Source organism: Heterocephalus glaber, unplaced genomic scaffold (assembly GCF_053883595.1).
Source record: "Heterocephalus glaber isolate CG9 unplaced genomic scaffold, H.glaber_assembly_v1.0 deba00001457, whole genome shotgun sequence".
Taxonomy (NCBI): Eukaryota; Metazoa; Chordata; class Mammalia; order Rodentia; family Bathyergidae; genus Heterocephalus; species Heterocephalus glaber.
Genome location: NW_028258305.1, coordinates 48,755,848 through 48,774,205, shown reverse-complemented (window position 1 = coordinate 48,774,205; position 18,358 = coordinate 48,755,848). Strand labels below are relative to the sequence as shown.

Genomic DNA, 18,358 nt, shown 5'->3' with positions numbered 1-18,358 from the left:
TGTGTTGTCTCATAGGCTTTGGTCAGACTCACTTCTTAAAACAAGCCAACTGTGGGGTGAGCTCTGCACAGCCTGCACTGCTTACAGCCTGCTTTGGGCATGATCGATAGGGCAGCCTCCCACACAAAGCATTATAAATGTCATGTATTTAGTGAGGTGGAAGAGACTCAATCAGACAACAAGGAAACTAAGTCTGGGCTGTGTTAGTATGACTGACTGACTGCTAACGTATGATCTTGCTACCATGATCAAGACACTGCCTTTAATTCAGTTTCCAAAGTGATCGTCTTAGAATGTGTATGGAATTTGCTTCATGGTCAACTCCAGATTTGTAAGCCCGGTTCCCAGCTGTGTTCTGATCCTCACCACTTGCTGAGTGCATTTGACATTTTGGCCCATCCAGCCCCTTGGTCCTGTAAGTGCTTTCATGTCCCTATATTACTGAGTGTGCTGTTCTCTCTGACTCGCCCTCTGCACACCTCCATCGGATGTCTCTTCTGTGAACTCTTCTCTAACTTTGCTGCACAGACTCTGCAGCCCCTTCTTTTACATCTCATAGCACTATCTGAAGTGAATGTCTCTGTGAGCATCCAGTCACTGGATTCTAGCGGATTTTTCTTTGCCTATGTCTCACACCCTGGTACCATGAGCACCTCAGAAAGAAGCAGTACCTTATTTAATTTTCTATTTCTAAGACTTGCCTGGAGCATGGCACATAGAGCATGGCACATAGTTCAGGAGGTTCAGGAAGGTGAACAAGGAAAGCCTGAGGATTATTGTCTATTATTTCCCTGCAGAAATCTATTTTCCCAATGATTCAGTGTTTAGTCCTATAGGGTTATTTTCAAAGTCAATCAAGCATTTTGCCCATAATCACAGCACTGAGGGAAGCTGAGGCAGGAGGGTCACAAGTTTGAGTCCTGCCTGGATAACTTAGCAAGACTGTGTCTCAAAATAAAAACAAGGTGGGGGGAATGATGTAACTCAGTGGTGGGATGTCCCTGGGTTAGGTCCTCTAATTGGAAAAGAAAACAGCCAGCCACTGGTCACATTCAGTTTAAGAAGCACCAAGGTAGAGCAGAAACGAAACTGGAAAGGCCATGAAATCTGGCTTCCCACCCCACTGCCCTGCCACATTCTGCAGCCTTTCAGGCAATCCAGTTTTCCTCATCTGTAAAATGGGCCTGAGAAGGAGTCTTAGTCTAAGAAAGATCACTCAGCTCCATGCCATCCACCAAGTCAAAGAAATGGCAGGGCTGCAAGAACCTCTGGTGCTGTCTGTCCCAACACGCTCCCTAGATTTGGCATCCACTGATCTTCCTTCCAGGGGGTGGCGGTGGCACCTGTCCTGGCCTTTCCTTGCTCTAACCCCCCACACTCGGTCACCGGGCAGCTCTCACCCAGGAAGTTCTCTTCCTCTAGTAAAATCTGCTTTGTTTTTGTGACTTTGGTCGGTGATCACAATCAGCTCCCTCAAGCACAAGGAAAAGTAAATTCCACGGTGGCCTTCAGTCCTGGTGAGAAGGCTGTCGCGGAGCTCCACGGCCTTACCTTCAGAGTAAAAGCCTGTGCTCTGCAAGCATGGCTCACATGCGTTGGATACCGATGCACTGTTCTGATAAGGTCCTCACACTGCACTTCACTGACCGGTGTCAGGGCCCCTGTAGACGACAGCCAGGCGCTCAAAGGGGTGGATGCAGGCAAATCCCACGCAGCCGTGGCTGTCCTCGAGGGTGGCATCGTATGTCTCCCCTCACTGCCTAATGGCCCCGAAAGTTTAGATTCAGCCCCAGAATCCTGTTAGCTTGAGTTGTGCTTGTGGTTAGTTGATATTTGAAGTATTTCATAGTTTAAGATAAAAATAACTTGAAAATCTTCTCTCAATCTAAGTGACCCCTTTGCATTTACTTATACAGTTCATTTTCTAACTTCACACGGAAGTGTTTCCATTTATCTACATGGCTTCCAGTCCTTAAATACCACAGCTCTCCCGGGGACACTCTGCAGAGCAGTGACCACAGGTCACTATCCCAGGCTGAGGTACCAAACCAGGAGCATGCTTGTGCACGCATTTAACCAGCCACTCTCTGGTCTCATCCGCCTGGCCTGCTGACGACTGGCCTGCAAACCTGTGCAGGCTAATTTCCTTGTTCCTCTCTCCTCTTTTCTGACTCTTCTTGTCTTTAGTACCAAAGGCAACAGTCAGGAATAACTCTGATAACCAGCCTCAGACTGCAAAATGAACACTGCCCTGGGAAATCCCTGTATTCTCTCTTTGTAAGGAAACTAGGAGCGAATTATTTCCCTAAATTCCATCTTGTCAGTCTTGTAAAATCCCTCTGGTCAAGATTTGTTTTATTGATTTTAATTCCAATATAGTCACTGAATTTCACAGCTTTACCTTCCCTATTCCTGTGATCTTCTGGCCCCTATGATGACTTTAGCCAAGGCTTTGATACAGCTGACTGATGGAAAAATCTGAGTCCCGTGGGCTGCTTCAGAACACAACCAGCTGTCTGTTTTGAACTTGGGCAGTTGACTCAGCTGTGACTCTCCCTAAACTTACATCAGGAAGCCTACATTGCTTCATTTGCCAGATTCTTAGTTATCATCAGTGTCTGTGATAGGGACTGGATTAGGTCAGGTCTGAGGATTGAGTAATGGTCAAGCCAGGCTGACTTTCTAAATCAGCTTAGACTTTGACTCAGAAGACAATGGATCGACTTAATTCAGCTCAGCGTTCTCTGATAGAAGTAGCGCCTGAAGGAAACGCAGGAATAGGACCCCGGTCTATCTTGGCGAGGTAATGAGGCCAGGTGGTAGAGCCTGAGGAAGCTCTCCCGAAGCAGTGACATCTGAGCCTGGGATGGAGGGCGAGGGAGAGCTGGGTGGGTGGGAGGGAGGAAAGGCAGAGCGAGGAGAGAACAGTGGACCACAGGGAGGTGCTGGGGCTCAGCCAAGAGGCAGGTCACTCTGGGCTGTGGCAGGTACTCAGTAGGTGCGACTAAAGACTGGGTTTAACCTGATGACTCTTTAACAAATAGAGAAAACTAATTACAAATAATAGGAAAAGCAGAACAAAACCCTTTTAGAGGAGGAGGCTGTTTCTAGTCCAGAGAACTTGAGCAGGACGCTTTAGAGGAAAAACACGCTGCATAGAAGTAAGAATAGCACGAAGCAAATTCAATTTTAAATGTAAAAGTGTTAAAGATGCCCTGTGAGCAAGGATCCCATCAAGAATTTTTGACATGATCTGACTCCCTGATTTGGTGACTGAGGCCCAGTCAGCGAACGTAATGTTTGAGATGGTATCACTTTTGCCTGGTGAGTCCTGGGCAGAGTTCAAATTGTCTCTAGGCCCCAGACCTATCTGCGCTGCCTACAGCTGATAGATCCTGCCGTTCGAAGACTTTCTCAAATTATTTATTCACAGCGAGTTGCTTGAAATATAAAGCTTGTAGTCAGGGAATGTGGATTGTAGCAGTCTATGTTGTAGGCATTGAAGTCTATTGCGAGTTGCTCTTCTGAGATGTCCTTGCTCTCACTTGTATTGTTTAAGTTTTTAGATGAGCCACAAGTAGAAGAAGAGCATGAAATAGCTCTCTCTTTCTCTTCCCACAAAAATTTGCCATGTATGTCCTGGAGGTTAGACACTGAACTTGACCCTGGGACAACTGAGGTGAATACACAGCATCTCAGAATAAGCTCAATCCAGTGAGTGCTGCTGCACAGGGATGTGCCAGGTACCCACGCGGGACCATGATTCTGGCCAAGGAGGATAGAAAGGCTTGACTGCAGGCAGGAGTCACATAAAGACAGACTTTCAAACAGGGAGCCTGAGCACGACACAGAGCTGTAGGCAGAGTAACTGTGCTCTGAGTGCTGCTTCTCATATTACTTCTGGAATGTGCATTCAAGCGGTATGCTATTTTTCAAAAGCTTCTCACTCCTGGGCTTTGGAACAAATATATGGCTCTCGAATAAATGTGTTCAAAGAATTATTTCCTATCTTGTCAGTAACAAAAAATAATAATTCTGTGCTTTAAAAAATGAGTTTAAGATTATACACTGACAGATGATTTTTAAAAAAACCACCCAAATGGATAGAAACTCCACAATCAAGAGTATATTTAGATAGCGAAATCACTTAGGAGTAAGTTGTCGGATATTAAATGATGCTGAGAAAAGACACATTTGCCATATTCTTTGAAGTCTGAAAATATAACTTCATATATTTGATGGAGTTTAAAGCATTTGAATGAAAATGAAATATCTCTTGGCTAGGCATCTATAGCTTTGGTCTGCTTTTTTCCCCTCAGGGCTACAGTGGGGATGGAAAAGGAGGCATTCTGAAGGCGTACACAGGGCTTTGTTTTTTTGGTCTACGTTTCCTGCTGGGCCAGATGCTGAGGAGAAACCAAAAGAGAATAAATGTGGAGCAAAGTTTTGCTTGAGGAAAAGAAAGTAAAGCCTGAACTGTGTGCCAAGAATGCTCCTGCTGGAGATTAGCAGTTACATTTGCAATCTCTCTTTTTTCCTAAACAGAGCAAGTAACTTCTCAAGGGCAGGATTTACATTACACAGTTTGTAAAGAGCAGCACTGATTTAGCTAAGTCTGTTTAGGGTAGCTTAAAAATGTTGTTCTGCTTGGACTTTGATGATGAAATAGCTGAAACATTTTGCAATACCAGGAGATTCCATTCCACAAAAATTGGACATGATTCTGTAACTTCATTGTTCTTGCCAATTTTTAGCCCTCCCATGCAAACTCAAAATCATTTCTTAAATAGTCTCATATATCCTACTAAAAAAACTAATCAGAAATCTAGTTATTTGGGATTTAAAAAAATAATGTCTAACTTTTAAAATAATGTCAACAATGTGATTTTAAGTCATTCATCGAAGATATTTTCATTCATTATTTCACATGATGAAACAATTAATAATGAACCTAAAAATTCTCAGAAAATCTCTAAGCGCTTTCAGAAGAAAACAAACAAAATGAGGTAGACTTCAAGTTAACAAGATGAAAAGAAATAGGTTTTATGAAAATATCTACCCATATTGACTGAGTTGTTTCCATTTGGAAAAACAAATTGAGAAATGCTTAAAATCCTCTCTGGGAACTGCGTCAATCCTTGATGTATTCTCAGCATTCAATTTTCTTAGAGAGTTGAGCTCTTGACTCCTTTCTGAGGCCTGAAGCCTTTTGCAGATTAATTAACCCCCGTAAGGAAGACCCCAAGGTGGGCCCCAAATCCTGGCTGACCGGTGGACAGCGGGGCTGCGCTTGAACAGTTAGAGCCACAGCTGAGGTAGACTGGGCTGCAGTGACTTTGGAGGAGGAGCTAGACAGCCAGTTCTGCTCCCAGTTCTGTGCCAGGCACGGGGAGGTCTCCCCCCGGGGCTCCCTGCAGCCCCGCCTTCAGTCACCCTGAGCTGTGGCCCCTCTTCGCTTCCCCAGCTTCCTCCAGCCTTCGGCAGGGCGGAACCCGGCAGCCTCTCTCCCCGCTGCCCTCCGGTGCCCTCCCTCAGTCCTGGGTGTCCGTGCTGCCTTCCTGTGCCAGCTGGCTGGTTCACCCTCTGGTCCGGATCTCTCCCTGCACCCGGGAGGCAGCCGTCCTGTCCCTTCCTGCACCGCTGCCGCTCCCTCCCTCTCCGGGCGGGCAATCCCAGGCACGCTGGCCCTCTGCACCTCTTCTCCCTCCTTCTCCTGGGCATGCTCCTCCACTTGTGCACCGGTCGCGACTGGATCTGACATTGCTACCTCCCGGCCTACCTCTGCCCTCGAGTGAATCTCCACAGATGTCCACTGACGTCTCGCGCACGACAGGACCCACACTGAATTTACACTCCTGTCCAAGTTAGCGCTTCCTCGGCCTTCCAGTTTCTATTCTCAGCACCGCAGGGAGGCCGCATAAGCATTTACACCCTTCCTGCTTCTTCCTTCGGCAGTTTCCGTGGAGTTTGGCTTTATGATCTGTTTCACCGGTTTCCCCAGGTCTGGTTCAAGCAAGCTGTTTTACAGGAAAGCAGGCATGATCTTTGATCCATCAAAGCCACACAACCAATTTCACCCCGTACCTGCCTAACATTTTACTTACGTGCTCCTCTGCAGTTTATTTGCTCTTGATTCACGCTCCAGTGGACTTGCAATTAGTTGTTTTGTGTGTTCTGATAACTTTTGGTAGGAAAATAAAACAATATGACAATTAAAACAGAATGTGATGAAAACATTCTACTTTCCTCAGGGTAATTACTGGAACTTAATGTGGATTTTCATCTATACCAGAATTTAAAAACATGCAGAGATATTTAAACTCTTTGTCTATGCTTAACTAAAAGCTATGAGTTAAGTTTTAATATTTTTATTGTATTTAAAGATTGAAGGCTACATAGAAATACTAGTTATTTTCCTAAATTATATTCTTAGCAAGAAATTAAAATATCACTATGCCTTACTAACATATTTTAAATGAGTTTTAAAATATGTATTTTTATTTATTATTGTTGTTGTTTTTGTTAATTTTTACTTCATTTCAGGCTTATGGAAAAATTACAAGAATAGCACACAGAATTCCAGGATAAGAGTCTTTGCTCAGATTCTCCAAGTGTTGCCATTTTATGGCACTCACATGGTCTCTTCACACTCACATGGAGTCTTTAAAAACATTTAAGAGTAGATTGTAGATATAATTCCTTTCTATGCTTAAATACTTCAATGTGCTTCCCCCAAAATAAATAATTTTCTTAGCCATAATACAGTGATCAAAATAATCCATAGTACAGCAATCAAAATAATTTCCTTTGATTTTTTTAACCAGAGTAATACCTGCACATGATGAAATATAATAGCATAGACATGTTTAAAATGAAAATAATGCCCTATTTCACTGTAGTTCTACTTCCTAGAACTTGGAAATCTTAACTATTAATTGCTTCTATTTTTCATTCTTCTGTTGACTTGGTCTGTAATTCTAAACACACTTAAAACAATATTTCTTGGGTGAGTCATTTTTCTAATAAGTATCTGTGGGGCTGTTTCTCTGGTCCTGGACCCAGCTCTATATTTTATATTTATGTTTTTATTCTTTGTATTTTACACACACACACATATTTTATTTAAGAAGTAACTTTTTCCCATTCTGAGTCAAATGAGAATACCAAGGACATATATATATTTTCTTCTTTCCTTTCCCAAGTTTTGGTAGTTATTATTTTAGTTATTTTATTTGGTTATCTTTGTATCTGTATATAAAATACATAAATAAAAGCATATAAATAAATAACATTTTATGTTAGTATTGTTCAATTCAGAACCTAGCAATGTTTTGCTGCTGTATTTTGTTCTCTACAACCTGCTTGTTATTTAAGGAAATTGTTTTTAACATCTGGGTCTAACGAGCCTCCTTTTATTCTAATCTGCTAATTCGAGTTTGGTTCATGTTTGACCAATGGCTATTTGTTTTTGTTTTATCACACAGTCTCCCATTTTCCTTGTTTTTAAAGAGAAGAAATATGCTTTCTGTTACTGGCTGGCTGGCGTGTTCTTCTCTCAATCCAGGAAGAATTCCAAGGCAGAGAGTCAAAGGAGGACGGAGGAAAAGCATTTACTGTGCAGGCGAAGCAGAAAGCAGCTTTTACTGTAAAGCTGAAGCAAACAGCTCCCAGACAAAAGGGTCTGGGGAGGGGCCAGGAAGGAGCTTCGGAAGAGTCTCTTCGTCTAGGGGCCTTTATACTGCCTCTCAGCCAATGTGAGATGGACCTGTGGGGTTGCCTAAGGAAAGTCTGACATACACGTGGGCCTGCAGAAGCTCATGGTATGTAGTAGGCGTACTTTTGCAACCACCATTAACTATACTTCTAAACAGAACAAAGGCATTCTTTAGAAATGTAACAGTGTCCCGTTACTAGGCAAGACAATTCCACCCCTCGTGGAGGCCTTTGTTCCTGAGCCTCCAGGTGTCCTGCCCGTGGTCATCAAACGTCCATCACCGAGTCTTCCTGACTCCCTCCTTAGCGTGGCCTGTCCCTAGCTGCCTGTAACTCCCTTTGCCAGGCCCCTCCTCATAATCCCCTCCTCTCTTGGGGCAGTGTTGCCCTAAGAAATCTCACCCTGTCACAGGGCCTGCTTGTCCTCAACACTGTCTCTTGTTAGGTTAGGAAATGACACCCAAACCTTAGAGAGCAGAACGTCAGCCCAACCCCACCTGTGGAGGGCTCATGGTTCATTCTCCCCAGGTCTCTCATTATCTGCTGCTTCACTTTCTTAACCATTACATTCAAACGTCTGTGTCTTTAATTATTCTCCCCACGTCAGTCATGTTCTCCTTGCTGGGACACAGGGCCCCATACTCACAACTCAATGAACTTTTTGGCTCATGTCTCAGCAGTTTTCGTCCTCACATCATTGGCAACATGGTGAAAACTGTTCATGTCATGGGGGCCAGGAAGTGGAAAGAGAAAGGAACAAAGATACAGCCTTCTAGTTCAGAGCCCTAGGGACCCACCTCTTCCAACCAGAACCTGCCTCTTGACAGCAATTCAGCTATGGTGTTGCCATAGTCCAACCACTTTCCAAAAGCCCTGCCCGTGGTGCACGAGGGTCTTGGGGACACCTAGATGCAAACCATGACCCCCTGCCCTTGACCCTTACATCTCTATGCAGATGCATTAGTCCACCTCTAAAGGTTGCCAAAGCCTTAATAGTTTCAGCATGGCTTAAAAGTCCCAGGTCAGAGTTCACTCTGAGATTCAAGGCCAACTCTTAGCTGTGGGACTCTGTGAAAATCAAAAAAAGTTAAACACTTCCAACATGCAATGGTGCTTGATAGCATTCCCATTCCTAAAGGGAGAAATAGGGGAACAGAAAGGAATGAGACCAAAGCAAGACCAAAACCTAGCCGGGCAGACATTAAAACCCATAGTTCTGTGTGGGCCGCCCAGGGTGAGCTGAGGTGTGAGGAGAACCCTAAATAGTTTGGGTGGTCCCTGTCACTGTGGCTCTGCCTGCTGGAGCCCCATGGCTTTGCTCTTGGGCTAGTTTTTCTTTCTGTGGCCTTTCTCAGTGGCTGTTCCACGTTCCCAGCTTCTCCAGCTTCCTGCAGACTCCACTGCACCTTTGGCTCCACAAAGCTTTATCCATGGCCCTCCCAGGGGCCCTGCCTGCCTCCCAGGCCTCCTCTGAACCCTGGGTGGGAGCCTCCCTGACCCCACAGCTCTTGTATTCTGCATTCCTGTAAAACCAGCACCACGTGGATGACACTGATGTATACCTCAAACTCGGTCAGTAAACAGGTCCCCTTGGATCTTAGCTGCAGTGGCCTCTGTGTGACTGGATGGCTGAGTATCGTGAAAGGAATCCCAGGAAACCAATTCCCTAAGCAGCCTTTCTGCAGAAAGGCACCCTGGGGCTCTCTTCTCAAAGCAAAGGCTTTCAAAGGATTTTTCCTTTACCCATTTACACCCCTAAGCCAATGAAGGACAGAGCCTTGGTTATTCCTGAGATGCCTTCAAGGCATCTTTCCTAGTGTCCTGATGCAAACTACTTGGCTTCTTTACAATGCTAATATTGTCAACAACCATGGTCCTCTTTGCAGGTGCTTCCTTTCTGGCAAAACTCCAAACTTTTCAACTCATTGAGCAAATCACTGATTCTCACTGTAGAGTTGGGTAAAGGCTGCTAGAAGTATCCATGTCATATCCTGGACACTGGGTTGCCTTGAAATTTCCTTTGTCAAGTTAATTAGTTCACTGACCTTAATCTCAGACTTCTGCAAAGTCTTAGAACATGGGCAAAGTGTAGACAAATTTTCTGCCAGAGAATAACACACATGGCCTCTGGTCCAACTGCCAATGGAGTTCTTGCTCCCAACTGAAATCTCCAGAGCCGGATGTTTACCCTCCACCTTTCTATCAGCAGTCTGGTCTTCTGAGTTCTGACCAGAATCTCCTATCAAGCTTGGCTGCCACCATTCTTGGGCTGTTTTTCCAACCAGCATCCCCAAACTCTTCCAAACTGTTACCACAAACCAGCGGCAAAGGATTCTAAACCATATTGGTAGGTACTGTGACAGCAGCAACTGCACTTCTCTGCTACCAAAATCTGCCTTAATCACTTTGTCATTACTGGGGTATAATACAAAACACCCACAACTTAAGGGAGAAGTTTATTTTGGCTCACATTTTAGAAGTTTCAGTCCTTTAGGGTTTTTTTTGTTTTTGTTGTTTTGGTACCAGGGATGGAGCTTGGGACCTTCTGTTTGTCAGGCAGGTGGCAGCAGCACTGAGCTAAATCCCCTGTGTGGGAAGTTTCAGTCCTTGCATGGTTGGCAGCATGGTGGAAGAGCCTGTGTGGAGGAGCTGTTCATGTCATGGAAGAGAAGGTGGATTGGTGAAAGGAGACTCCCTTCCAGACCAGGTCCTCAGTGGCCACCTGTTCTGCAGGAACCCATGCAGCTATCGTGTTCCCTGGTCCAGTCACCTTCCACAGCCCCACCTATGAGTTCTTGAGGTTCTCCAGGGACAGGCAGATGTAAACCGGAACACTGCCTTCACTTATTCGATGTGCATCTTACAAAGGCTAGATTTGCAGGAGCCCATTGACTCTCGTTGGAATTTGAACCAGTTAGTTCAGTTTCCTAGTTCTTCCACAGAACCATCAGCTTGTAATTTATTTTTATTGATAATGGGTAAATGGCACACTTTAAGTATGTACTTCTTCCTCTCTTTTTGGAGTTTCATTATACTAGAAAATCTCCTAGGGTGGCTTTTCTCAGAAAAGGTACATTTAAAGAGCTTACTGATACTTGATGTGCATGTCTGGATGGCCTCGTTTGGCCCTGGCACTTCATCACGGTACGGAACTCAAGGCCAAGTCCGTTTCGCTGACAGCTGGGAAAATGATGCTCCATTGTCTTCTGCCCTCAAATTCCTGCTGGGCATTTAGTGAAAGTCATTCTCATTTTTGTGATTCATTTCTTCTGGAAATGCCTATGAGCTTCTGATCATGATGGGTTTTGGGAAATTTAACAGAGATGTGCATCTTTTAAAAATCCAATCTATGTGACCATTGTTGTACACTTTTAAATCTCAAAACTTGGTCTCTCATTTCCCTCTTTTTTCTAGTGAAACTTTTTTCCAGTCCGTTTTTCTGTTCTGTCTTTTTGCAGCTTTTACTGATCAGATTTCGGGCCTCTGCGTGGTTTGTGCTGTACCAACCTTGTTCCGCTGGGATTGTCTCTCAGCCTTCTTCCCTTCTAGGTTCTGGATGAAGTTTGAGCTCCTGCGGGGCTTGCAAGGCAGTAAGGAAGGGGCTGCAAAGAGGCCCACGGGCACAGCGGCTGCTGAAGGCTTTCCCTCTGCAGCTGCAGCTCCGATCTTCACCCTGCCTGCTACAAGCTCTTCCACAGCTCATGAGACTTCCTGTACCTGAGACGCCTCATCCCGTAAGACATGCTTCCACCACAGCCTAATTACAAATGCCTAGTCTTCTATATTTCAGATTGTTTTTCTCAATTTTTATCATACTTTTTCTTTCTGCTCTATTTTCTGAGTTTTATGACTTTAAATTTGATTTCTAAGAATTTTTTTTCTTCACTGTAATTTCGTATCATTCATTCTATCTGAGAATTCTTTGAGAATAGATTGAAAGTAGTCTTTTCTTGTTGGTGTCTCAAATAGTCCTCATCTTGGGGGAGCAAGTTATTCTCTCCATATCCTGACCTTCTCTATTAATGATGGTAGTTCTCCTCAGTAACCAGAGAGCAAATGGTAGGCCCATATTATAAGTGGATATTTTCTGGAGAGTTGGCTCTCTCCGCTGTATTGGCAGATCCATCTGGTCCTCAGGGCTGTTCTTCGTCACAGTCTCTAGGATCTCTGGCAGTGGGGACACAGTCATGTGCTCTAAACTGCTCACCACCCTCTGTGCCGCTGGCCCCATCTCTTTGTCTCATCAGTGCTGCAGTCCAGCTCATCGGTCACATGTGTTTCCTGTTTCCATTTTTTTTCCTTCTCCCAGTTTAGACTTTCCTGCAAGATTCGTCTTCCTGTTGTGCTGTTTCAGTCATGAAAACCTCCTCAATATTTCATGTTCTGAATTGCCTGCAGAGTCAACCTCCAGTCTCAGGTGTTGCAGCTGGGTGGAGATCTGCTTCAACCCGGTCCCTGACTGTAACACGCTGCCTTTCCTTTACTTCAGACACAGTAGGTTGCTCAGTATTTCCTGATTGTGTGGATTCCTACATCTCAACTTTTTGAGTGCCTCAATTTTTCTCCATTTTTAAAGCTTTCCTGTATATTACTATTAATCAAAAATTGACCAGTTTTGGACATTTACTCAAATATCACTTCCTGATTTTCTGACCGTCCTATCCATTTTAACTTCCTGATGCACTTCATAAGACAGAGCACATTGTGTAGAAACAGCATCCTGTCTGCTGTAACAGCTGGTCAGCACTCCTTGCTCTCCCATGCTAGAACGAAATTTTCTGTAAGACAGAGGATCCGCTTAGCCTCTCCGTGGCTTCTCCTTAGATCCCCGTGCATGGAACATAGCAGGTGTTCAGCAAGCAGGCATTCACTCAATAAATAACACATTCATAAATGTTTTCATTTGTAAAACACCTCCACATTTCAGTTTTCTAAAAAGTGATAATATGGCCCTGTATCACTGGCACACTTTCTGGAAGAAGAAGCTGTGAGGAAACACAAATATTTATGTAAGAGCCTCTCAGAGACAACAGTAATGTTTTTGGATTTTCAAGAAGTAATAATGTTTATCATTCTTTCTCTGTGTAAGTCTGTTCCTGCCTATATGGAACAGTTGAGCTGGACTGGAATAATCTACTCCACAATGTTCCCAGACAAGGCATCCTGTTTTGTTTTGTTTGTTTGTGATACTAGGGACAGAACCCAGGACCTTTACAATAAGATATATCCCCAGACTTTTTGAAAAAATTTGTTATTGTGAGACAGGGTTCACTATTGGCTCAATTGACAAGGCCCACTCGAATTTATGATCCTGCTGCCTCAGCTTTCCAGAGTGCTGGGATTCCAAACATGTGCCGACCAATGTGCCCCACAAGACATTCTGTTCCGAGTGTGTCCTGCATCCTTCATGCTTTGCCATGAACCCCTGAGGGCTCATTGTCTGCCAGAGAAGAAAGCTCCTGGCTCTCTAGAAAAAGTGCCTAAGCTTCGGGGATATAAGACTCGCGTGCTTTTAAAGCACGTTTCCTAGAAAGCACAGTTTTGTAAGAAGTGAGCAGAGCTCACGGTATTTTTGACCGGTGCCAAACGAGGACTTTTGAAACGAAGGTAATAAAATAAAATAATGTATATTCTTGGCAAAGTGGCAAATATGCCATTCTTCCAAATTACTGTAACACTAAGCCATCGCTAGCATTTGCTTGGTTTCAATTTTCTGTCTTGAGGCTTTCTACGGACTTACGGTGTGTCAGGTGCAGACCCTGCGCCTTCGGAACCCTCAGTTCAAAGGGAGGACAGGCAAGGACAAGGCCTGAGCCAACAGGAAGCCAGTGGGCAGCATGGGACCCACTCTGCCAGAAGGAATCTCAAGTGAATGGCGCTTGCTCTAATTATTACTGACGTGGGAATTCTGATTGAGAATTTAATGGCTACCCTCCGAATTATAGCTACCTTCTCATATTTTGAGCATCTGTGATTACTCTTGTTATGCAGATTCCTGTGAGAAAAAGGCTAAGTTTGCAAGTTTGCGTAGGGTCATATTTTGTCTCCTGCCAAGTAACATCAGCCATTGGGGAGTGGTGTGGACGACTAGCTCTCAGCATTGCTGTGAATTAGATCACCACGGGGTGTACAGTGTCTAGTACTCTGGGACAGAGGTGGCATTTTTAAAACGCAACCCCACTTAACTGCAATGTGCAGTTGAGGTTGCACACAGACTGAGATAGAATTGTATCTGGATAAAACTTCAGGGTGTCCCTGCGTGAGCAGCCAGTGTAAACTCTGTTGTACCATTCTTCAGGGGAAGGAGCAGCCCACACTCTACGCTAAGAGCAAGCATGGCAACCCTCGGAAGCTTCGTCTAGGGTGACTCCTGTTCTATCCCCAAGTCCTCACCTCTAGCATTCAGTGTGGGGCCTTACTTGAGGCAGGACCGCTGGGGCAGGGCAGCCTGGTGGCCACAGTCTCAGGGCCTACAGGAGCAGCTGACTTCCTGTTAAAAGGATGGAGTCATTAGCTGTCCAGCGCCGTGGCTCGGGGCTGGTTATGCTATATCTTTAGAACAGAAAGTTGCCTCCTGCGGGTCTGTTCTGATCTAGATCTAAAACATCCCTCAGAAGTCTCACGTGTCCGGAGATGGAATGTGATCAGATAATGGGGTGCTGTATCATCAGTAGACTAATTCATTAAAGAGTTCATAGCTGTATGTGTTGTTAGGTGGTGGTGCCAGTTGGAGGAGGTGAGTCACTAGGGCCATGCCGTTGAAGGCACTCTCTCCCTCTCTCTCCCTCTCTCTTGCTCCCTCTCTCTCCCTCTCTCTCTCTCCTGCTGCTTTTTCCTGTAACACTTGGCTGCCATGATGTTGGAGCCAGCTGACCATGAATTGAACCCTCTGTGAATCAAAATAAACCTCTCCTTTATATTGGGTCTGTCCAATATTACCTGCCAGCAACAGAAAGCCAACTAATTCTGGATCCCTAGCATGGACCTCACTGTTTGTCTGAACACAGGTGCAAGGGCCTTGTGGTTGCTAGGAGGGTGTGGTATGGCAGGGACATCCTCTGTTTTCTGGGCCTGGGTGGCAGAGGAATTTGGCCTGGCCCACCATTTGTAAATCTGATGGATATGGAAAGCAGATGTGTGTGTGTGTGTGTGTGTGTGTGTGTGTGTGTGTGTGTGTGTGTGAGAGAGAGAGATGAGAGTTAAGATGAGACACCATGTCTCCTACCCAGGAGAACCTGCCTGTTACTGCCTCCTTACAAAGGTCAACTCAGTAGAGTGGAGGGAAGAAGGAGGTACACCCAAGGCATTCTGAGCAGCAGTGTGTTGTGCACTGAGGTGTAAGCTGCTCAAAACGTTAGTGTGATGGTGGAGGTAAGAGGTGAGCCCTGGGTCTCTGCCATTCCCTGAGACTCCAGGCAGAGAGGGCTGGACACAGAGTTAGAGCTACAGTGCATGCTGCTAGTCCCTGAGCACAAAACCTTCTCACTGCACTGTACTTCTTTCTTTTGCAGAAAGAAATGTTTTTAGGGTGTGGTCCCGCTGCTCTCTCTCCAATATATTACAGAACTTTGTTCGATCCAAACGAGATGCTCATCAGTTGTCTCCATCAAGCTAAGACTTAAGTATAGTAAAAGGAAAGAAAGCCTTTTACTAACTTCCCCTTTTCCAAAGAGAAGGTGTAGATTTTAAAACTGAGCCTGAGTGTTTCAAGAAGGATGTAAACCCAGAGCATCTTCACGCCAGTCCTGCTGCCACAGGACTCTCGTCTGGAGCTGACTCCGGTCCTTGTGGAGCCCAGCTGCACCACACAGAGCTGCAAGTAGCAGAGCCACCAGCCACAGCTGCCAGAGCCCAGCTGTGCTTCCAGTGCCCTGTGGCTCTGGCGGTGGCCTGGAGAGCAGAATGGCAGGGACTGTGTGTGAGGTTGAGGACCGCCAGATTCCACCAGGATGCGTGGCAGCAGCCGAGAGTCTTGGTCCCTTCCCACGCCTTCATTCCCCTTGTGTTTACTGGAAATAAAACAGGGTCTTGTTCATTTTTCACTGAGTAACCCTGTGAATTTATTGTCCACTATAATTACATGAAATTACAGAACCTGTGAGACATCACAACATTATTTCTATGGATCATGAGTTATAAACAGTTTAAAAGCTATACTTTCTTGGAGATCGTTAATTTTAACATCACTGCATGCTGTAAGAATGGCCGTTTTGGGTGTATATTGGATTCGACTTATTCTTTTACTCACTTGCAGTGGCACCACCAACAAGATATGTGCTCCTTGTCAAAAGCTTGGAAAACACAGTAACTGTGCATGTAAAACTCGCTTACAGTCCCAACACACCGAGCAACTGCTGGCCACTGCCTGATTCCCTTTCTCCTCTCTTTTATGGCATTTTGCCTTTAAAGAGCATGGTCCCATGAGCATAGCTTCATGTAAAGATGTCACTGCTATGACGCCATGCATGCAGTCTTTAGCAGTGTAGGTTTCCCCGTTCACTTTTGCCAGCCTCCCCTCCACTGCTGCCCTCTCTCTTTCTACCATCTCTTCCCACATGCAACTGCTTAGAGCCCTCCTGTGCTCTCTACAGGTGTATCTGAGTGAGTGCTGGCCAGTGTTCCTTCTTCCCTGTGGTATTTCTGGAATGCCATTACACCCAGGCATCGGGTTTTGCTGAGCTCATCCTCTGCTATGAGAAGTCTCAGTTTGCTGCAAATTTTACTCTTGTGCTGATAAATATCTTCACGTGTTAACTTTTGTCTGTATTTCCTTTAGACAGATTCTCTGAAGTAAAATTCTTGGATTTAGAGTATGAACATTTAATTAATTAATTAATTTATTTTCGGTACCGGGGATCGAACTCAGGACCTGTGCTTCCCAGGCAGGCACAGCACCACTGAGCTAAATCCTCGGCCCTCTATGAACATTTTAAAGGTTCTTCACTCTGGACATACTACTTTTTAGAAAGGTTTAAAAATTTATCCTCACACCAACAGATGAGAGGACAAGAGAATTTATTTATTTATTTATTGTTTATTGTACTGGAGATTGAACATTGCCTTCTCACTGAGCTCCATGTGCACCCCTTTTGCTAGTTTTTATTTAGAGACAGGGTCTTGCTACATTGCTAAATCACCCAGGCTGGACTCTAACTTCAATCCTCCTGCCTCAGCCTTGACATTCATTTGATTGAGGTGTCTGAAAAATTTCCCATTTCACTGTCCTGGGGCTAGGTTCCGTTCCTTCTTCCTTCCTTTCCTCCTTCCTTCCTCCCTCTCTCCCTCCCTTCCTTCCTCCCTTCCTTCTTTCTTTTCTTTTGTGGTGGTGATGGGAATCAAATGCACAGCCTCACATTCTACCACTGAGCTATGCCCACAGCCTTCTATGTTTTTAACAAAACTAACCCCTTCCTTGTCCATTTTTCCTACATGCTTTCTTTTTTTTGAAAGATTATTATTATTTTTTCCCCATTAACTTTATTGGTACATTTTAGATATAAAATACAGTAACATTCATCATTGGGATCTTGTACCATTACATGAGTCTCTTGGTTCTTATTTTTTTCCCTTCCCCTGCCCTCCCTCCCTTCACCCCTCCACCCTTCCCTATTTGCAAAGACTTTGTTTCCATTTTTTTCCCTCTTCTCATATTTTTTCCTTTCCCTTTTTCCTTTCCCCTACCCCTTCCACTTCTCCTGCTCCTTTAGACCTTTTCTTCCTGTTACACAATATCAGTTATACATTTTTAAAATTACGGTATTAAGATCTAGGAGACATTACCACAGATTTTAGAGAATATAAAAGGATATAGAAAGCATATTACAAAAATCTTTTTTGAAATAAATTTGACAACTTCTAAGAAGTAACTTAGAAGACAAATTAATGAAACTAACTCCGGAGGAAATATAAAATTTGAATAGCACCTATTAAAGAAAGTATATTCCTAGCTTGAAAACCTACCTATATGACAACAGCAGGCTCATATACATTTTAACTGATAAATTATATCAAACTATTTAAAGCAGAAAAAAGAAGGAACACTTCTCCCCTCATTTTAGGAACTCAACATTGTGCTAATCCTAAAACTGGATAAAGATAATAGAAGAAAAAAGTATGAACATACATAGAAATTTGTTTAACAAAACAAACTATTAGAAGTCAGATCTGGCAGGATGTAGAAAGTGGTTTTGTTATAGGGATAGCAGTGTTGGTTCAGCATTGGAGGATCTACCCCCAAAAGTCATCATTTTAACAGAGGAAAGGAAAAAGCCATATGATCCTGTCACTAGTTGGAGAAAGAGTATTGGACTAAATTCTACAGCTGTTTATGGTAAAAGCTATCAGGAGACTAGAAATAGAACAGAACCTTCTCAACAGATCAAAGACATGTACTCCATACTTCCAGCGAGAACGCCTTGTATGAATGGAGAAGATAAAATGCTTTCTCCTTAAGGTGGGGAACAAGGGCAGATATGCTTACTCTTTATCTGTCCATTAAACTTTGAAACCTAGTCCCCACCAAAATAGTCTGGCAATAAAATGACACAACCAGGATAGGATTGGCACAGCAGAAGCAAAATCTTTATATGTAGATGAAATGATCATCTACAGAGAAAATGCTAAGAAATCTCTAGGAGCCCCTAGA

The 18,358-nt window shown here is 44.2% G+C and overlaps 1 protein-coding gene across 14 annotated transcripts in view; it reads left to right on the top strand.

Moving 5' to 3' along the window:
* Kcns3 (potassium voltage-gated channel modifier subfamily S member 3) overlaps positions 1-18,358 on the top strand; it is a 357,419-nt gene that overhangs the window by 201,974 nt on the left and 137,087 nt on the right. Inside the window, exons 2-4 of one of the 14 annotated variants that reach the window (XR_015453273.1) lie at positions 7,485-7,820; positions 9,923-10,060; positions 15,225-15,755. The exons of 10 other annotated variants lie outside the window; for them this stretch is intronic. The gene's annotated coding sequence lies outside the window, so the exon portion shown is untranslated. Of the gene's footprint in view, positions 1-7,484; positions 10,061-15,224; positions 15,756-18,358 lie in introns of those variants that run through there. 3 more of the 14 variants (XR_015453272.1, XR_015453271.1, XR_015453274.1) reach the window with 3 other exon arrangements.